The sequence below is a fragment of the Mus pahari genome, chromosome 12, assembly GCF_900095145.1.
Source record: "Mus pahari chromosome 12, PAHARI_EIJ_v1.1, whole genome shotgun sequence".
NCBI classification, from domain to species: domain Eukaryota; kingdom Metazoa; phylum Chordata; class Mammalia; order Rodentia; family Muridae; genus Mus; species Mus pahari.
Window position 1 is genome coordinate 23,704,279 of NC_034601.1, and position 22,986 is coordinate 23,727,264.

At 42.0% G+C, this 22,986-nt stretch overlaps 1 protein-coding gene across 2 annotated transcripts in view; it reads right to left on the reverse strand.

The window, feature by feature from the left end:
* Fgf12 (fibroblast growth factor 12) overlaps positions 1-22,986 on the reverse strand; it is a 559,190-nt gene that overhangs the window by 368,903 nt on the left and 167,301 nt on the right. The window lies entirely within an intron of this gene.

Sequence of the window (22,986 nt, forward strand, 5' to 3'; positions counted from 1 at the left end):
TCTGGACGGGGAAGAGTGTGAAATGGGGGGTTGACGGCTTCTGATAGTTCTGTCCCTGGCTTTCCAGGCTCTTGGACATGTTTAGCGTGAGGGCAGTGGGAAGAAGGACCTGACTAGAACAGAACTGAAGGGGGAGAAGCAAGTGAAGCAGCATCAGATAGCACCGTGCTTTACTTGATGAGAGTACTCTGGTACCTCTGCCTCTGTCTGACAGACTGAGGCAGTTGTCCTGGGGAGGTCTGCTTGGTGTTAAAGGGCCCCACGTTTCTCTAGAACTGACATTTTGAGCTCCACCCCTCATTTCCCAGAGCTTATGAATGTCGGAACTAAAATACCAATATGCATGGGACAGGGAGCTCCTCTATGTGAAATCCCTGTGAAGAGAGGAAGAACCTTCAAGGGCAGATACCTTTGAAAGCACAGATGCTGGAGACAAAGGCTGAATTCAAGTTCTTCTTTGCTGTGTGATCTTCAACACATTAGCTTCTTGGTGTCTCAAGGTTTTTAATAGTCTATCGTTAAGGACAGAGTGTCTCATGTGCCCCTTACTGGGGCCTAAGAATGCACTAGTTATAAGTGCCATCATGTTAGCTGCCTCCTCTAGGACTTTGGGTCATTTTCACTTCCCAGTGAACGCCAGTATGCATACCAGTACCAGAACAATGCAGGTGGTAAGAAATTCAGTGGCTCCCCCAAGCAATTCACAGTTAGAAGTTTGGCCCTGACACTGATTCAGAAATCAACTTGAACCCTTTCCATTCATTGTCTCCAGGGCATCTAACACTTCTTGACTTGTTTTTCCAGCAAGAAATTAAGACTAAATGACTGTCATCACTCTGTCCATCTTTACCTTCTTTAGGCTAATTTCCACTAGTCTCCCTATGTTTTCCAAAAGTTGAGATGAAGGTTCAAGTTCTCTAGAACTTCCCTTTTCCTTTCAAAAGTGGTAAAGAAAGTCAGGACATGTGACAAGAGTCTTGGGCCCATTGTCACTGCTGGCTCCATGTCCTCTGCTTTCAGAAATCAGGGTGGTTCAAGGCTCCAAGAAGATATTTTCCAGTCTCCCACCACATCCTGTCTTAGTCTCATTGGCCCATGAGTCCAGCAGAGCTGGTTTCAATGTCCTTGAAGACCTCACTGAACCCACTCCTTTGTCATCATGAAGAAAGTTGTGAGGCCCCAAGGCAACAAACAGAGGAGCCATGGCCTTCCTCTTTCCCATCTCTGCGGGAATTAGTAAGAAAATTGGCTCATCTGGGATTCTACCCATCGAAATTCCCCAAGGAGGGAGAGACAATTAGCCAAAGGAAAACATCTAAAAATAGCCCTTGGTGCTGTAGCACAAGACAGCGAGTTTTCCGGTAGCACCCTCCTGCTCCGGAACCCAAAGCCCAAAGCTCCTGCTTCCCTTTGAGAGGAGTGGTATTGTCCAATAAGGAGCAGTAAGATGAGGTCTTGGTTCTCAAAGGAACTTGAGCAGAGAGAGATGGTCCATATGTAAATTCAAAGCACACCTATTGCACCTCTTCACCCACCTGACCAGGCTGTCACAAGGATCCAACAGTCTGGGGACACATGAAAGTGTTGGAGATCCTAATTATTTTTGCAAGGTGAGGTGCCATCGTCAGCATCTCTGGATTCTAGGTCTAGTGTAGTGGTGGCTCTGTTATTGATAACAGGAAGTGTTTAAGTGTGAATCTTCTGATTCCTCATTAAGCCCGTAACCCTGCCCCACCAAAAGACCGGGCAAGAAAGTCAACTCCATTACAGTTAATATTCAGATGGCCTACTCACCTGCTTACACCACCATGCCCATGATTCTAAGGACCAGGAATACTCAATGTCAGAGAAAAAGAAAGAAAGAAACTGAGGGATTACATTCGCACCCTATCTTGATAGCAAACCACTAGATGTCCATTTAAATTAGATAGCACGGCATCTTTTAGTGTACCTTTTCTTTTACTTTAGAATATATGTTAAAGTGGGCCCCAAGGGGATTCAATCACTAGGATGTTATTATTTAGATTGTTTTTAAAGTGTTTTCTCACACCTCCACATGTTGTTGCCATCAGCGCTCACAGTTCAGCTTCCCTAAACTACCATATGCGGGACTTCAGAAGAATTCACTTTAATGGCGCTATGATGTATAAAAAGAAAACAAATATACACCATAGAAGCCAGGAAAGTGGTTGACTAGCTTGGACAAAAACTTTCAAGTTTTCTTTCTGTGCATTTCTAAATCAAACTTGCAAGTTCTATGGCAATGGTACCTTACTTGAAATGCAATACGCATAGCTGTCTTGATGACTAAATATTAAGTTATATTTTCTGTTTCCAGTTAGGGCTTTTTATGGTTTTCTATGCTTTCTATTTTCTAATCATAATGTTACCTTGGACCAGTTCTATCATATAACTTAGCAACATGGTTTCATGATGAAATAATTTAGCACTATTTTGGAAAGACAAGATCTTGTTATAAAGACCAGGATGGCTTAAAACTTGTGATCCTCCTGCCTCAGCATTCCTAGTGCTAGTACTAAAATAGTATAACAGCCTAGTCAAGTAGCATTTAATAATCATTGAGTAGACTGGTTCATAAACGGATTTGTTTAAATGCCAAAATCCTCATTTTCAATTTTTAAACATATTATTTAATTAAAGTTTATATGAATTAGCAATTGTATGAGGGAGCAATGCCATTTTCAAATTGGGGCTAATATAAGATATTTTGGTTCATATTAAACACGGGAATTTGCTCACTCTTGGCATACCTGTGCAATTGGTGTGTTTATCTCCTTGGAAACCTATATCGAATGAGTAATAACACATTAAGAATTTTTTAGGTCTCCACATTTATACTGAGCATATACATGACTACTAAGTAGATAGCAACTTTCTCCCTCCCAACAAATGTAGCAAGCATATGAGCTAAAACAGTGAAATATGTACAGCACCCCATGGTGTGTTTCTTTTGTCCCTTGTGGGGCTGCAAACTCTGCCTGTATCTCATGTTTTAGAAGTCCCTTCAAAGTGGACTATGACAGGCAACCATGCCAGCTTATTCAGACATGAGAAAAACAGTCCCCAGAGAGTTTGCTTTATTATTAATATGGTAGTAGTAGTAGTAGTAGTAGTAGTAGTAGTAGTAGTAGTAGTAGTAGTAATATATTAACCAAATTAGCTATTTTCCAAAAAAACCCCACAGGTTTATATTTTTCTTGTTTGCTGTTTATCGTCTTCCTCTTTGTTTTTCCTCATCAAATTTTTGAGGTTCAGAATGAATTTCAACTTATGGAAAAGTTAAAAATGAAGGGTTTACGCACAACTATTCCAATTTCTGCAAGTAGTACCACTTATTAAACTGCTTTGCCATCATTAAGCTCCAAAGATTTACATTAGCACCTGACAATTCTATAACTTCATAATAACTTTCCCAAGTTTTCCTCTTACTGCAATTTTCTTTTTTTCTGTTTCAGGATTCAGCTTGGGCTTTGGTTAATCCCGGAGTAGCCTCAGTTGCCTTCAATCTCGTGACAGACCCTCAGCCTTTTCTTGTCTTGCAAAACCTTTATACTCCATAAACACTGGCCAAGTACATCGTGAAACACGTTTGCAGTTGCTGATTGTTAGTTTACAGTTATTCAGCTTGGAAAAGACTGTCAGAGATTGACAGACGATGATCTGTCCTCATCGACATATCACTACCAGGAGAACTCATGCTATCGATCAGTGACATTAACCTTGCCTAGGTAATTACAGTAGTGTCTGTTATTTTACTCTTGTAAAGGTCTATTTTGAAATTTATTGTGAGCAATTATGCTCTACCAGTGACCTATTGCTTCTCCAACTCTGACCTGCTGATTTCACCCTTAATGGGCAGATCCTATGTTTGACAGTTGCCACTCTGCCTACCTGTGAGTTCAAATACTGTTGGGTCCTCCCTCTGAACATTGTGTCCTGCCTCTTACAGGCACGCTGGGGGTCGCTCCCCAGATCAGCCAGATCAGCCGCCGGAACACAGCGTCCTCGGAGCGCCCACTGTCAACGCCCACTCGTCGCCTGGACCAACCACCAATGTCACGCCTACTCGATTGGACCCGCCTTCTGGACACAGCTCCTCAGAGGACCGGAACGCGCCATTCCGCCATTCCACCATTGGGACATGGGCCATTAAGCCATACAGCTCTGAGAGAGACACTAAGCAGAAACAATGGACAATGGGACTTGGGACACGTGGGGGAGGGTTGGGTTCTCCCGCGTGTAATCAATAAATATTAATAACCTTTCTTGCAGGTCATCTCTTATTTTAGGAAGATTAGCTCTGAAGTGCGAACCCACCCCAAGGTGTGTTCTGCGCACGCAGGCAGGTGCCGGTCAGCGTGCAGGCAGAAACAATACAAAATACCCTTGATTTCTTCTACAAACTAGTAATTATTTTGAAAGATTATCCCCTCCCCACTCCCTTCTTTAGTCAGTTATTTATTTACATGTGGTCTCACAAAGGCTTTTTCCAGGGCTGAGTTCCTTATCGTTGTCCTGTGGCTGAGGGTGTTTAGTTTTATTTTTTTTTCTACCACAAAGATTCTTTATTTCCCCCAAATATGCATAGAAACACTCTGTTTTGATTTTTTTCATGAAGTAAATGGAATCCTAATTCAAGACAAAATGGAAAGATAAAACGTAAAATTCCTTTTTTAAAAAAAAATCAAGGCTGCTGCTTAGTTTGGTTTGGAGGTTCCCTGTATCAGGAGGAAATGGATAATTAAATGCATAGAGTTCAATCTGATTACTAGATAATTGCCCTTCATAGATGCTTCAGATGCAATGGGTACAGGATTTTGAGTTATAATTCCATTGGCTGAGGGTGTTTTAACTTTAGCATTCTGGGGCCTTTGGTCAGTCCCTACTTCTAAATCAGTTTCTTCATTTTCTGAAGAAAATCACCATCATATGATGCTCCAGATTCACTTTTTGTCTTTGTCTTTTGTTTTCCTTTCTCTAGCTCTACAATCAACTAATTGTCCAGTGAGTCCTAGCTTTTCATATAAGATATGGTACCTAAGGATCTGGGTCTGGATGCTGGGGCATTGTTTGCTGGGGTGTGAACTGCTGCTAGATCCAATTGAGAGCCAGAAATGGGTACTTATGTGAAACTCAGATAACATGTATATCACTTGTTTCTATATTGCCTCTATCAGAAAGAGACTCAGGCAGCTATACCGAAGGTATGTCACTCAAAGATTGAGATGAAAATGGCCAATACCCAGATCCCTCTCTAATAGCACAGGTTTCAACTTGGTCTTTGTCCTTACCTTGTTTGTAACATCTTTGTCTAAAAGTAGCTTTCACTGTTTAGATTCTCTATCTAGTCTTAGTGCACACCTAAAGTAGCCTCAGAATTGCAAACCAATACTGTCATGAGAAACAAACTTGCTGCTGGGTTCCCCCTGTGCTCAGGAGTTTTGGGCACTGGCTTTGCAGAACTCTATCAAAATATCATTTCCCAAAGTGTCTTGGGCTAACTCTGTATTTGTTCCTCCTCCTCAGTGTGGGTAATACTCACCTGTAACTTAGATAGATTTATTGATGATGTATGCTCCGTGTTTGATGGTCTAAATTATTTTATTAAAGTTAATTAGCTTCATTGAATACCTGGACATCTAAAACACTGGCTGCTAAGCTAAAGCTTTATAAAGTGTATCTCATTTGAGGGATGCCCCACCTTCTTTGTCTTTCCAGACTGGCATCATCCTAGTCTTTCCCACCTCTTTCCTGAACACACCCTATGCATACAACGCTGCTGTCCAGTGAAGAATACTGCTAACAGTCACTGATCAGAGTCAGGTTGAAGACTTGTTGAAGATGTGATAATCTGGTGAATGAAGATTCTCTCCTTATTAAGGTTTTGCTTTATAAGCTGGTCTATGTACAGGTGTACATGCATCTTGGTTAAACACAGGTCAAAACCAAGAGTGACAATCTGAGCTGACAGGAAAGGACTTCCTGTGCGGAATCTCCAGACTCTTTCTCTCCTGTGCGGTCCTCTCTTTTCTCTTTCCTCCCACAAGTATGCAAACATCTTAGTGAGGGATCTAGATGTACTGTCTCTAGATTAGCAACTGCTGTTCTTTCCTTAACTTGTTGAATGCTGCCTTTTGCCCACACAATCCCACCTAAGATTTTTCCTTTACTTCTAAAGTCCTCATAAATTAGGCTATTCCAGATTCAAGTGACACATTTTATCCTAAAGATACTAAAAGTTATTGCTAAAAGTTTTCTTTTTATCATAACCAGTTCCATTAAACTCTCCCTCTTTCCCTTCAGAAACAATTCTCACCTTGGTTTTCTTTTTGCTTCCCTCTTAACATCACTGTTCTCAAGTTTGGAGCTGAGACGGAAGGAAGGACCATCCAGAGACTNCCCCATTGGGGAATCCATCCCATAAACAGACACCAAACCCAGACACTATTGCATATGCCAGCAAAATTTTGTTGACAGGACCCTAATATAGCTGTTTCCTATGAGGCTATGCCAGTACCTGGCAAATACAGAAGTGGATGCTCACAGTCATCTATTGGATGGAACACAGGGCCCCCAATGGAGGAACTAGAGAAAGTACCCAAGGAGCTGAAGGGGTCTGCAACCCTATAGGAGGAACTACTATATGAACTAACCAGTACCCCCTGAGCTCGTGTCTCTAGCTGCATATGTAGCAGAAGATGGCCTTGTCCGCCATCCTTGGGAGAGGCCCCTTGATCTTGCTAAGATTATATGCCTCAGTACAGGGGAATGCCAGGGCCAGGAAGCAGGAGTGGGTGGGTTGGAGAGCAGAGCGAGGGGGAGGGTATAGGGAACTTTCGGGATAGCATTTGAAATGTAAATGAAGAAAATATCTAATAAAAATTTTTGAAAAAAATCACTGTTCTCCACAATCATCCTGCAAGCATCACTATCTTCCAAGATTGTTTCCTGGAATCTTGCTACTTTCATTATTTCTGGGCCTCTCCATTGACCTCTGATGACTTAGCTTTGTTTTCTTTTATCAGTCCAGAAATGTAACCCTCCCTGTACCCCTATCACCTATTTTAAAAAGCCAGATACTGCAGCACATATCAATCCCCACGGTTGGGAGGCAGAGATAGGAGCTCATTGGCCAGTCAGTCTAGACAAAAACAAAAAACAATCAAACAAACAAAAAATAGAAAGCACTAAATCCAGTGACAGTCCCTGACTCAAAAGAAATATGCAGTTATTGAGGAAGATAATCAGTGATGACTTCTCAAGTACACATACAAACATAAAAATGCATCCTTAACCAAAGTTATGACAAGCTTACATTTTTAATTGCACGCAAAAGCAACATATGTCATATTTTCTTTCCTGAAAATCAGTGGCACGACACACCTGGTTCCGTGTGTAATTGTCAAAATAAGGGAAGTCTTAAGAGGAGCAAAGAGAAGCTCAAGCTTGGAGAAGAACAACTTTTAAGCCCTTGAACTGATTCATCCAACAAGAAGGTCGGGAAGATCAACGGTCAGAGAAGGCGCAGAAGTGTCTACAGTCTCAGCCTGAGAGGTCTAATAATTCCAGACACTGCAGGTACTCCATTCTGGCTTAATAGACTAATTATCATAGAATGAAATATGGGAGGGCCTGAAAGATGTGGTTTCTCTAGTCTTATGCAGGGTGCACATTTGTTACCACAAAATCAGGTGACACGGAGGTCACTAGGATAAGGCTTCTAGAGGGCAGCATTCTGAATCTGTCCTCAGCATCTTTGGTTTGTATAAATAGGTGATTTGGATGCAAATGCTATTTTCATCTGCACTTCTGAGCTGTCCTTTGAAAGATGTCTACTTCTTCCTAGAGCTATACATAAAGCTTGTGCTTGCTGTTGGGGTAATCTCTTGTGCGGGTGTGTAAAAGCATCACCTGTCAACAAAGCACTGAACAGCCTATAGCAAGTCAGGAGAGAACCGGTGGGGCTTCTGGGAAGAGATGAGGAATCTGGGGAGGAATCAGGGTGATTCGCCGGCACCCATAAAACTGAAGAGAGGTAGTCAGTTACATGGCAGATATAGATCAGTAAAACAGGTTAATATAAGTTAAGAGCTAATTGGGGAACAAGACTAATCTAAGGCTAAAAGCACTGTGAAAAATAAAAACCTCTGTGTCTGGGGTTGGCATAGAAAACTATGTATCCCTATTGGTTACAGCTTTCAAATTGGACCCAGGATTATTCCTCAACTCTAACACTTAGACATCAGGCTTCAGTTTAGTTTTTTTGTTTGTTTGTTTGTTTGTTTATTGTTTTCTTTGCATTGTGCAATGCAATGGGTATTAATGAATATTTAACAGAATTACTGGCAATGTCAGTCAGGAGAAAATACCTCAGGATAATGTCCTTCAGATAATAGATGCTCAGTAAATATGAATGGGATGTGAGTGCTTATGGGGAAACTTCCTAGGAACTTGGTATGCCTGATTTTATTGAGGGGAAAAGGTATAGCTTATGCCTCCAGTCTGACTATTATAATCCCAAGAGGCTGAGGCAGGGGGATCACCATGAGTTTCAGCCCAGTGTGATTAATAGAGTAAGCTCTCAGGAAGTTTAGATAACAAAAGGAAAAACAAAAGGAAAACAAAAAACAAAAGGAAAGGCAGAGTTAGGTCTCTTCTTTCTTCTTCCCAAAGATTTGCTTAACAATGACTAGCCACACATTTCCCTCATTTTTCTAAAGCAGACCAGACTCTGCTGCTCACACACACACAGCTGGAATGCAAGCCACTTCTGCCTCAGAGGTGACCTGAGCTCATAGTGACTAATTTGAAGACTGTGTTTTTGTTTCTTAGTTTTCAACTTAAGTTTTTACCTAGACAATCCACAGCAGGCCTGCTTCCTGGCTTGGCATGTGCCAAGATGACTCTGAGGCCATTTTATTAACCTTGGTAGATTCTGCCATCCAAACAGCAATGTGGAAGGTGAGTATACAGCTTGTGTCAGGATTTCACCTGTGCACTGAGTTGATGGACACCTGAAGAAATACGGAACATGAATAGATGAACGTGTGCTGCTGGGTATCTCTCCTAGACCACTTGGTGCTTGTTGTTGGCTGATGGGAAGCTTTTGAGTGTTCAGAGCAGCTGTGCTGGGCTTGGAGTTCAGGACATGGTATAAAGAATGTGCAGACTACCTTTCCAGCCCTCAGTTTTCATTTATATTAACTATGAACGAAAGTATATCACAGTGTATTCAGCTAGGCCAATGTATGTAAAATGTGAAGTATAATGCCTATAGAATCATTAAGAAACCCAGTGATGTCCTTATCACTAACCTCTTTACTTGCCTTTCTGTAGCATCCAATTAATAGGAAAGAATTATTTCATTAAGAAACAGCGCCATCGCGTTTGCATACATGACTAATTTAAAACTGTCACACCAGAGTGTGGGTCAACGTTAGCATGCATTCCCTAGCTTGTAAAGTCCTGGATTTAATCCCCAAGTACTGAAAAAGAAAATCAAACAACATCCAGAAGTTAACTCTTGAGATAACACCGCCAAACCCATCAAACGATGCGCCCTTCGTGGCCCCCACTAAGTGTTTTATCCTTGATCTCTTGTGAGCCCCAGGAAATGTTTCTAAGTATGTAGTCACCACTCAATGATTCTAAAGCCAAATATAGAAGTTTTCAGAAAAACCACACACCATGAATTGGGGGAAGTTTCTCAATTCCCTAAGAGACATTTCAGGATTGAAATCTACGAATCAGAAATAAGAACGGCACTGAGGTGACTATGAAAAACCAGTGTGCTTTAATTATAAGTGTCTGTCTCTGCCAACAGACTCCTAAGCACTGTTTTTAAACTTTTAAATGAGATATACGTTTATTCCTGAGAACCAATACCAGTTATTATGCACAGGGGGAAGTGGAAATTCCATACACTATGCAGACAGTCTAATGGAGGATCACTAACACAGGCCCAGCAGGCTGCCTGCTTCCAAAGCCAGTGCTCACAGACATAGAGCAACACACAGCACACTCAAGATCAATACTATCGCTGTTCCACTAACACTCTCCACCTTGTCAAAATGAAAGAGACTTGATCTTGCTTTCAGCCTTCGTTAGTAAAAGAACGTGAACAAACATTGAATGACAGTTCTGTTTTTGGCCTGGTCCTTCCTTCCTTTCTTTTTTTTTTTTTTCTTTTCAAGAATCTATTTCTTCATTTTCAAAGAGAAGTCATTTGGGGACAACAAAGTCTGCCCGTATTTATATGGTATGACTCTCAGCAAGCTGCAAATGCAGGCTGAAATTGCTTTCTCTCACCCTATTTCTCCCACACACCTTCCCGAGGAAAAATATGATAGATGCAAATCTCTACTTACAGAAGCATGGATATCTGACATCATTATCTTCCTCAGAGGAAAGTAGCACAATCTTTGTGATTTGGGGGGAAGGGGGAGATTTTTATGCTCAAAGGTACAAATCAATTTCAAAATATTATTTCACTGGTTTTGTTTTTTCAAAAAGCTATACATAAAGTGACATTAAATGGACTGAATAGATCATACTTATTAATTTAGGTATGTGTGTGTATCTGTGTGTGTGTGTGTGTCTGTGTGTCTGTCTGTCTGTCTGTCTGTGTGTAGGTGTGTGTCTGTCTGTGTGAAAAAGACCATGAATTTGAGAACAATCAAGAGCGGTACATGGGAGGAATTGGAGGAGGAAAAGCAAGGGGAGAAAAATGACTTTATATTTTACTTTAAAATAAAAATTATTTTTAAAGTGTAAAATAATTTTAATGTAGTCATTTTCAACCTTCCTAATGCTGAGACCCTTTAATACAGTTCCTCATGTTGTGGAAACCCACAACCATAAAATTATTTTTGTTGCTACTTTATAACTATAAGGTTGCTACTACTATGAATCACGATTTTACTATCTGCTATGTAAGATATCTCATATGTGACCCTGTGAAAGGGTCATTTGACCCTAAAAAGCATCATTAGCCACAGGTTGATAAACCACAGCTTTAGAGACAGAGATCAAATGTCTAACATTTAAAATTTAGCTTTCAAAGTACAACATCATGTATGCCTACATCTCTGGCTAATATTATTTAAGGATCGTTGTGACTTACCTCAATACTTGAAAACACATTGTTCTTTCCCTTTTACTTTTGTTTGTAAAGAACAAAATAGCTAGTGCATAAGATGTTAGAAAATCCCTATATTTAGAACTGTACTTATAGTCAGACAATCTAATATTTCTACAATCAAATGTCTACATTGTCTTGTATGTGAGATGAATGGGCTCAGTGTGTCTCCAGGTGAGTTGCTTATAAACCTAAGGGGCAGAGATGGTTGTCAGGGCTTCTTGAATTTAGAAATTCCTAGTGGGTACTGTAAGTCTCGGCTCACCTTTTGTGGATTTGGACTTCTGACATTGGGGCATTTCTTTTAAGTTCCCTCCTAGACAAGAATATGGGTAAAAACCCTCTAAGTCAATTCTAGTTCATGAAACTGTGTTCTGGGATAGCAAAATCTCAACTCTTTATTTGTGCAAAGCTTCATGTCAAAGGCATTGTATCTTTCCTGTGTTGTCTGGGTGTCTCCCTGTCATGATTAGCTTTGTGTCTCGCTAGCCTTCACATCTGTGGCTCCTGAACATGCATTTTCCTCAACAAAATCAATAAGGGGAAACCTCCAAGCCACCTTCAGGAAAATACTGCGGACCACAGGACTTGTTCACATGTCCAGGGTTCTGTCTATGCTGGGTTTATTAGATTTATTTATTTTTATTTTATGAGTACACTGAAGCTGTCTTCAGACACCCCAGAAAAGGGCATCGGATCTCATTTCAGATGGTTGTGAGCCACCATGTGGTCGCTGGGAATTGAACTCAGGACCTCTGGAAGAGCAGTCAATGCTCTTAACCACTGAGAAAACTCTCCAGTCCCGTCTACACTCTTTATAAATGTGAACGGGCTTGAGTTTTTTATTTTTTTGGGTTTTTTTTGTTGTTGTTGTTGTCATTGTTGTTAAAACTACTATCATTGGGCTGGAGAGGTGGCTCTGTTGTTAAAGGTTTTCCTCATGACAAAAAGTATAAGAGTTCGGTTCCCAGAACCCACAGCTGTCTCTCCAGCACACACGGACTACTAATACAGATAAAAACAACTCTTAAAAAACTAGTATTATTTAGAATATGTCTTTTCAGGTCAAGTACTCTCTTGGGATTCTAAGCAAGAATTAGCATTCTTAAAAAAAAAAAAAAGAATTAACATTCTTACTTACTAGATTTCCTTCCATTTCAACACTGAGCTGTCCCGAAAGAAATCAGTTTCTACTTAGTGTCACACTCAGGAATCGTGAGTTAAAACACAGCTTTTTCATACCACACAATCATTTTTCTATTCTTTTATCATGCTTCTATCATTTCTGGGAGCACAAGTTTAATTATTCAGTGAGTTAGAGTTGTACCTTCCTATTTCATACTCTTGGCCATGCCATGACGCACGTGGCATTAGAACTCACACATCTAGTAACTCATAGGTGCGTAGAGCATAGACACAAACCTTCAACAAGATTTAAAGAATAAAAGAAATACATCTAGGGTCTGCAAATGAAACTGTGGCACAAACTTTCATGTGTTTTGCTTTTAGGACCATGTTAAGTCCTTGCAGAATCCTGTTTTCTTTATTACATAGTACTATACATAGTTATGTCACCACACCTAACAGGTTAAACAGGGGCTGGTAGACTGAAGTCTACAAATCAAGTCCCCAGTTGCTTCAGTTCGTTTTCTGGTTGCATGTCTTATACCTGTAACATACCTGTAACCGTTTTGAATTGCAGCTGCTTTAGCTGAGTAATATAAACACTCTGGTCTGGTCTACACAGCCTGAGTCACTCAGCATCGGACTTTCCAATGGGCAGTGTACTGACTACTGACTTAAGAGGCAGAAACTAAAGGCACTAGATCAACACAGAAAAGGAGACGAAACAAACTAATAAGAACCTCCAAAAACTCTCATACCCTCAAAAGTCACATAGCGGTGCCTTTTGACCAGGGACAAACATTAGCAAGCCAGGCATTAATAGAGACTGGATTTTCATAGTTACAATGTAACTATTCACACTGGCTCTGAAAAAAAAATCCCTCAAAGGTAAAAAAGTATCACAGTCTTGCAAAGCTGCGTTCATGCTGCATTTTAAAAGGTTTGTAAGAAGCGTTTTTTCTTTTGTTGGGCTTTTGTTGTTTTTAAATTTTTATGAGACGCTTCATGCTGAAAGCAGTAGGTTTTATATCTAGAAGTTTTCCTCATATTAACTGTACTTTTTCCTGAAAACTGTATTCCAAACTTACATTAAATTTCTCCAGGGCTGGGAAGAGGGCTCAGTGGGTCAAGTGCTCACTGCTGGAGCACAGGACCTGAATCCACAGCCTCACTGTAAGAGCTGGATAGAGTATGCTCCTATAACCGCAGGGCTGGCAGTCAGACACTGACAAGTGACAGTGGCCGGGGGCTCCCTGTCAGGAAAATAATCTGGAACAACCGGTTACAGACCCTGTCTCAAAAAAAAAAAAGTTAGCATAACATCCCTAGTGTCCACTTGCATAAGCAGAATCAAGTACACTGCCCATACACATGTGTACATACTGATGTCATGCATACACACACACACACACACTCACACACACACATGCATGATATTGATAATAAATGTAAAAAGTAAAAGGTTCTATAAAAATACTATACAAAAGTGTGAAACTTTATAGTGTAGGATTTTTTTTTTTTTGAGCTAGGTATAGAGCCAGACTTGTACACTTATACACTCACACTTCAGGTGACCACTTGCTAATGTGTGCCACAGACACAAAATCCGGGGACACTGAGAGGCCACCAGTCCCTTTCAGCTGAGGGATCAGGTTGTCTAGATAACAGTGAAACATCTATTTCAGAATGGTGACTGCAGCTACTTTAAAAGCTTCAATATTCTTGTTTCTGAAGAGAGCTCGAGAGAAAGGCACAGACAGGGAAGGAAATTGCTTGAGGAGGGTTTGAAACTTCATGCACGAAAGCAGCCTCGCTGGTAAACTGAGCCAGGACAAAGAGGGCCATATCCTACTTCTCAACCTGATGGGAATCCATGTAGATTAGGATGCTGGCAATAAGCGGCAGTCTGCACTGCACGCTTGAATTATTCAGGATGCCTGGGTCAAATACAGTAGCCCAAGAAATCACATAACATGGAATCCTCTAAGGTGTGAGTCCTAACCTAGCACTTGCTCTCAGGTCCTCACACCTGACTGTGTGTTAAGTTCAATTACTAAGACAAATGCATCACACTTTCCACAGCACTGACTTCCATTTCCCTTTGTGTACCCAGGAAGATAGACAACGAGCATCGTAAAGAACAGCCTTCAACTGTTATGTCTGTGACAGCGAATTCTAAACTCTACAGAAAAGAATCTCCCCTCCACAGCCACTGACCTTTGTAACTCATAGAAAACCCTTCACGGGCAGGTGCCGCATGGATGGATACCTTCCAGGTGGGCAGGGAATTCTGTCTCATAGTGATCATTACTCCCAGATGGCTACTGTTCAGAGCAGAATAGCCTGAGGTGGGTGATAGAAAGACTGGAATTGCAGAAGCTGGAGAAGCTAAGCCCTAGAAGAAAAGGGCTTGGCCACAAAGCATCGAGAGGGTTCTTTTGTGACTAAGATATCATCACTAGTGTGAAAGTCCACCAGCAAACTGAGGTCAATGGCTGGTACTCCAAAGAGGTGTCCCTCAATATGACTTCAGAAAACCTTCTACCCATCCAATCCCTCTACACAAGGAACTTCCTGTCTCTGCTCAAACTGACCTTCTTGTCAGTTTTGGAGACAATTTCTAGCTTTGGGTAAGGAAACTGGAAAACCGTGGCTACACTTTCTGAGACGAATTTAGGTTTGGAAATTTGAGAAGAAAAAATTACTTAGTTTGCCTGACGAAAGGCAGAGGGGTCTCCTTGTTCAGAGTACATTCTACTCAAAAATACTAAAGAAGGAATCATTACATAACCCTGAGCTTGATTCAAATGTCTAGCTATAAATATTGACTTGAGAAAGACCTACTAACTGAGGTCAGAATTCCAGGGATAAAGATTTTGAGCCTCACTGAGTAAGATCCAAACCTCTTGTCATTAATCATCTGTGTCACTCCGCTCAATGATCTCTCTGCTTCTCAACTGCTTCTTTAAACTACTGGTAAGAATGACTTCTTACACAGTACTTTAAGGGCCTATATCACATTATAAATGAAATATCTATTTCATGGTAGGCTAAGAAGAGCAAACTAAATAAGTCAAACATATCATGTGGTTGCTCATCTTTCATACTTAAGGACCACATCTGTCACATGGGGGAATGAATGGCTCTATCGCTGTCCCTGATAACCAAGAGCACCTGTGGAAAGTGGCACAGAACAAACCACCCAGACCCCAGCTCAACTGCGACAATATGCCTCAGAGATTCCAAACTCCGTGTGTCAATTTCGAGTTCCATTTTGCTGACCACTTTTGTTTCCATGAACTGTACTGGAATCCTTTCATGGAATACATGCTGGCTGTTTCCAGTGACAATGGGACAAGAATGGGCTCTCCCAGTTCACATGTTGCCAATACTCTATGACTTTTCTACTAGTTCCTTAACATGGTTCACAGTGAGTGTGTCCTCCTAAGGCTGGATACAGGAGAAAATCACTAATCAGACCACACTGAATTTCCTTATAACATTTCTGCTCCTCTATTAAACCCCAGTCTCTCTTCTCGTCACCTCAATTATATCTACTTATTTGAGGGGAAGTGGTCTATAGTCATCATTTGTGCTTTATAATGGGATGAAGTCTTTACAAGGGATGTTAGAGTCAATTAGCTTTCGTGCTTATACAAATTTAGATTACACTGTGGTGATAATTGGTCACAGAAACGATACTAGATTCTGAACAGCCTTCCTGAATGTAAAGCAGGATCCAAAAGTGATAGCAAATGTTATACATCCAGTGAGTTCTTCAAAATACCTGATCTAGTCCACTAAAACTCCTATTCACAACCAGCATGGCCAGGGTTACCATGAGCCACATGTGTAAGAATGAACACATCTGCTCTGTAGCTTCACTCACATTGTCTTGGTCTGGTGAAAAGACATAATCCCTATTATTTTGAAAACTCTTCCTAAGGCATGTGGTGTCATCAGCAATCGGGTCTAACCAACTGCTCCTTGTGGAAGAATTATAAACGCCTACACTGTTTGGGAGTCCCCGCAAAGAGGATTAGAGATGTTGGGCATTGCAGTAATTAGAATGTATTGGGCTTGTCAAAGAGCAAATGCAATAAAAACATGCTAGAGAAAAGCCTTTTGAGTTATTAGTTTTAAATATACTGAATGGCCCCTTTTAATAGGCAAATGGCTAGAAGCATAATTGAGACATTAAAGGAGTAAACTAAGGTAAGACATCTTTAAATGAGCACATGATTTGGGTGTAAACCCTGTAGCTGTGCTTCAATGTGGGTCCTTTTGAATGAAACTTCAAAGCCTCCACATTTTTAGTCTGCTAAGTGTCAGGATATGCTGAGAGAGAATGGAGACTTGTGACATGCTCTTAGTTGTTTCACTTCAACACCTTAATTTCTAAATTCTTGATTTACATGTTTAAAATATAAACCAGGGGCTGGAGAGATGGCTCAATGTCTAAGAGTACTTATTGTTCTTACAGAGGATCAGGGTTCAGATTCCTCCCACCGAGTAGCTCGAAACCACCTGTAGCTGCAGTTCCAGTGAATCCAGTGCTGACCCCTATGGGTAACTGTATGCACATGACATCCAGAAACCCAGGTAGGAACATGCACACACACACACACACACACACACACACACACACACACACGGACAAATAACAAATAGATTAATACAAAGTAGAAAACATGAGTAGACTTGTAAAATTCCAAATTCAAGTTTTAAGGGTTGAAGGTTTTCAATGTGACCCCATTGGATGCCTCTGTTGAACAAATTGAAAATACTCAAGGAAGAAAGTGGACCACAGGGGATTGTTGGCCACGTGCTTTGCTTACTTTCCCAATTGCTGTGAGAAAACACCATGACCCAGGGAATGTGGAGAAGATAGGGATTTACAGTTTGAACATGGTAAGAGTCCATCACCATCCCAGCTGGGAACCATGGCAGCAAACAGGCACGGCAGAAGCAGCAAGCTGAGAGTCCATGTCGTCAGTCTCACGTGGGAAGAAGAGATTAAACTGGGAAAGATATGTAGCATTTGAAACTTCAGAGCCTGGCCCTAGTGACTGACTTCATCCTGCAATGTCACACTTTCTAAACCTACCCAAACAGGGCTACCAGTGGAGGATCAAGTATTCAAATGCCCCCCAAATTATGGGATATATCTCATACAAAGCAGCAGATTCCACTCACTGGCCCCTACAGGCTCCTAGCCATATCATAATACAAATGCATTTAGTCCAACTTCAAAAGTCCCCATAATATCTAAGGTTTAACACTACTTAAACAACCAAAATCTCTTTTGAGACTCAAACCAATCTCTGATTTATTATTCCTTGTTTGAAAAAAAGAGCAAATTGTAGACTTCCAACATGTAGTGGTCCAGAGTATATATCATCATTCCACATAGCAGGCTGGGAACACAATGAGGAAATAATGAAACAAAGGACGACCAAAACCCAGGAGATGAAATGTCAAATCCTGAAGCTCCGTGTCTGGCGTCAAAAGGCTTAAATGGTGCCAGTTTGCCTCCAGTTTTGCCTCCTACAACATACATCGTGGTACTGGGTTGTTTCTGCTCCCAGTTTGCAGCTCTCCTTTGCAAACATCCCACCATTCTGGCATCTTCTACTTCTTGGGCTATCCAACACAATTCAGGTTTCCTGCAATTGCTTTTCAAGACGTCTGGGCAGTGAATTCTCTGCCACATACCTGACGGCTCTCTGAAACTGAGAAGGAATATTCCCACAACTCAGTTCCTCATGTATCCGTAGTAACTCTAAAGCTGGTAGCATGTACACCACACTGTCAAGTCTGGCTGCAAACCCGTGACGGACCCTGACCCCTGGTGTCACATTTGTGACAATTTGATTTGCTGTTTGTTTCTGAGAGCCGACAACTCTTTAGGTCGTTTTCTTCCATAGGTTATAAGGTTAGCTGAGTGAGGTATTGTCCTGAGGGCAGCTTCAACTTTATTCCAGTACAGACCGGGCCTCTCCTCATTGTCATTATTTCTTTCATCGGGAGCCTTGGCTGAAACATTAGACCCCCACGTGCTCTTTTTCTCTTCAAACTATCCATCTTGAAAATTTCGTATTATTTTTCTTTGTGTTTATTTCTTTGTCGACCCACATAACTGTGGTTAATAAGAACCACAAAATAGTTAATATTAGATGTAGGATTGTGGGGTCCAGCGTCCACTCCGCCACAGGGCGGGATGTGGGGAGTGACCTCGCTTACCTCACACTGTCGCTGGGCAAGTGTTGGGCCTAAGGGAAGCCAGAGGACAACACTCCAGATGGCTGGGGACCACAGTCTGAGGCACGGGATAACCGGAGCTATTTCGGGGTCCCAGGGCCAGTGACAAGGTAGGGGCCATCGGGTTCTCAGAGTCTTGGACACCGAGGTGCCATTGGAAGCCGTGGAAGAGCTGAGAACAGAGTGCTCCCCCTCCCCAGGCTGGATATAGGACAGGGCGGGGGGAGGGGGGGAGGAAGAGCTCTGGCTAGTCCTGTAGGGTAGTAATGGGCTTGGGCTTGGTGGCGGCCATGGCTGTGAACACAAAGAGGCCTTCTATGGGAGATTAGAAGATGGCTCTATAGGTGAAGGCCATCTCCATGGCTCCCCATGGCAGATCCCTATGAAAAGAGACAGTCCATGGTTTTAAGGCATTTATTGTCATGGTGGAAAGTGTATGTGTAAAAGTGTACCCCACTTCTCAGGGTGGGCCTGAAACTAAATACAGTTTGCAGGGAAGAGTGTCTAGTAAGCAAAGTGTATTGGCTAAGCCCTCCAGACCTTTAGGTACCTCATTAAAATGGGGAGCTGTCTTGAGCCTATGTGTCCACAGGTCACGTCCTCTACTTGTGGAGGGGCTTGGAGCATTACCCATATGTGACTGATGGCCACAAAAGCTATGGAGGACTGTGGCTAGGGACAGGGGCCTGGTGCCCAGGAACAGGTGAAGTACCTACCGTTCCTTCAGGGTTTCTGGGGTCTCAAGCATTAGCTCAACCAGGAACCAGGCTGCTCAGTCTCCCTTTCACAGTTCCACAATTAGACTCTTGAAATCTTCCCCACCAAAGAAATTAGTCCATTAACTTTTAATTTAGCCTTAGGGGGTTCTTGGGACAAGGGCAGAAAGCAGCCACATTCTTTGTCAAAGTATCACAAGGATAGACTCTAACCCTAACCCTAATATTATTCCCTTCTAATACTTCTTTAGCTGGGCCCCATCGTCTATATTGCTCCCAGCACTGTCTTCCGAGCTCCTGCTAGGATGGCCAGTTAAGTATTCAGCCGCTTTCTGGTGTAGAATTCCCAAATCTTTCAGATTCCTCAAAAGACAAACATGGTCAGGTCGGGGTCTGTCACAGCAACTGCTCACTGCTGAGAACTCCTTCCGTACTAGTTAATTTTAAGTTGCTGAGATAAAACATAATGCCCAAGAATTCTTACAGAAGAAATCTGTTTATCTGGCCTTACGACTCCAGAGGGTTAGGATCCACAATAAGAGGGACAGTCAGGGAGCAGACAGCAGATAGCTGGAACTGGAAGCAGAGAGATGAGGTCTCTCAACGCAAACAGCGATAAGAAGCATAGAGCAAACTAGGAATGGTGTATGACATTTCAAACCTCAATGCTAACTTAAAAAATCTGTATCAAAAATATCTTTGGGGATTTCAGCAGTTAAGAACACTTGTTGTTGTTGTTGTTGTTGTTGTTGTTTCCTTGCAGAGGACCCTGGTTACATTCCCAGAACCCACATCATGGCTCACAACAGCCCTGGACTCCAGTTCCAGGGGATCTGATGTCCTCTTCTGAAATGCCATGGGTATCAGAAAATATGTATGTCACACATGAATTCATGTCGGCAGAACACTAATATACGGAAAATGAATCAATAAAACATCTTCATGAGCCATTTCCAGCAAAGCCTTTACATTATTTTATGAGAACAAATCACTACGGCGTTGGTCAATAGGCATTACAATGGATGTAACAGGTCATGTTTCCTAAACTGTACCATACGAGCTACATGAATGGTTAGATATTCTGGAAAACCTGGACTTTTTAACCATGTGAAGTCACTGAAAGACGTTAATTTGCAGTATTCTCAAGCAACCTTGTGATTCAAGAAAGTTACTTTGTATAGAAGGCTTCTGTGGCAACCCCTTCCCTCACACACTCCGAAAAAGTAGCGGTCTAGACAGGAAGCTATTGAAGAAAACAGCTAAAATTTGTGACAGATGCTAAAGTGTAGATCTCCACAGCTGATGGCTTCTGACAGGGATGGAGGTGAGGAAGGACTCAGTTTTCTTTATGTGACTGGTCACTGGGAGTTCGACCATGCTCCAGTGAATATATGGGCAACAGAAAACTGGACTTGTTTCTTCTTCTTCTTCCTCTTCCTCTTCCTCTTCCTCTTCCTCTTCTTTTCTTCTTCTTCTTTTCTTCTTTTCTTCTTCTTTTCTTCTTCTTTTCTCCTTCTTCTCCTCCTCCTCCTCCTCCTCCTCCTCCTCTTCCTTTTCTTCTTCTTTTTCTTCTTCATCTAAGGGGGTATACAGGGTTGGGGCAGACCTGGGAAAACTAGGGATTAAGTATGATCAGGATGCAGTATATGAAATTACCAAATAATCAAGAACTGTATTAGGCTGAAAAAAAAAAACCAGTCACCCTGGTACTAATTTGGTAATGACAACTAGAATCAAATGGTTCTGTGAAGAGATTTAAGTTCTATGCTACAATAAACGTAGATATTTAAGAATAACAGCATGGAATTTGATGCTTTGGGGCATAGTGCTGATAGGCTGTGGAAACTCACTGCCCAGGGGTAGTGATGACACTGCAGCCTTGATGTTATTTTACTGAGTATGAAGGAGCTCAAAATCAATAGGAGACCTAACTAAGCATTCAGCTGTGACAAAAATAACAACCGTTTATGATACATTTGTGATGTGCCACACACGGTGGTACGGTTTGGATGTGAAGTCAGATTCACTAGAGCCATGAGAGAACAGGACTTGAGGTCCCAGTCACTACTGAGCTGAACTCTCTGCTTCCCACCTACTGTTGCAGCAGGAATATCGGCAAGCTCCTGCTGCCGTGGACCAAATTCCTACAGACAAACCTTCTCTGTCCTGATATATACTCTAGCTCCTGAACTGTGAGAAAACCTAACCTCTCCTTTTTTGAGCTGCTTCTGTCAGGATGTTTGTCATGATGAGATGAAGAGTAATAAATATTGGCCACAAGAAACTCAAGATTAAAAAATCACACTTGGGCTACACGTAAGTAAATTATGATAATTTATCCTATGTGCAAGCTTTATTGTGGGCCACAGAGGATCGGGGTATTTAACTAAACATTATTCCAGCTATGTTTGGGAGGATCTTTCTGAATGAGATTCACATGGACATCAGTAGACTAATGAAAGCAGATGTTCTCTCTAGAGACCATGGCTTTTCCAGTCAACTGAAAGACTCGATAAGAGACCCCTCCCGGTAGGATGCCTTGGTTTGGGACATTCATCAGTTTTGACCAGACTCCAGACTGACACTAAAGCACCAACTCTTCTGGGGTCTGAGCTTGCCAACTTTACAGCTAGATCTACAAGATCCTCAACCCCAATCAGTCAAGAAGTCGAACTGCACACCTGCGCTCTTGGGTCTCTAGTCTCAGGCTACAGATAATGGGACTTTCCAACCTTCATATTTTCAGTTGCTAACTCTCTGCCCCCCCCCCAAACACAATACTCTTTCTCTAGAGAACCATGATTAATATAGAAATTAGTATTAAGGAAGGAAGTTTATGAAGGTTGCTAGACTCTAAAGAAAGGGAGGAGTCATTTAAAATATACTAAAGAAGCAACTAGAACATCAAATCAGACAAAGAGATAAAGACAGAAAGGGGTTTGGAGCTACAAAATGAAGGAGTCCAGATATGTAACTAGAGTTCAGGGATCACTTAAGAAAAAACATTCGGGACACCCCCACGGTCCCTAGAGGACTGCCCACTCGATCTTAGGATCACTGGTGAGTAGAACACAACATCTGCTCCAATTCAATTGCGCACTGAACCTGAGACAGAACTAGGGCAGCAGAGAACCAGCCTGACCCGGTGCACAAATCCCTTCCAGTCTGCACCAGCACCAGATCACTTAGGGCGCAGATTCGTTGGACACCCCCACGGTCCCTAGCTGACTGCCCAACTGATCTTAGGATCGCTGGTGAGTGGAACACAACTTCTGCTCCAATCCAATTGTGCACGGGACCTAAGACAGTACTAAGAAAGCAGAGAACCAGCCTGACCAGGGGCACAAATCCCTTCTGGTCTGTGCCAGCACTGGGTCACCTAGGGCGCGGATTCGGTGGACACCCCCATGGTCCCTAGCAGACTGCCCAAGCGATCTTAGGATCACGGGTGAGTGGAACACAACAGCTGCTCCAATCCAATAGTGACTGGCCTGTGACAGCAGGAACAAGGACACCAGAGCCTTTCCTGACCAGGTTCCTTTTAATCAGTTCAGGTTTACCTTGGTTTCAAACAGACCAAACAACTCCACGGTCCTCAAAGGAGACACCACTTCCACGCAATGTAACATGCCCAGGATCTCTAGGACAACAGGATCCCAGGATAACAAAAGCTGGGTCACACTAGTATTTGAGTGTCTCAAAGGAGCTTGACTGCCAAGAACTCAG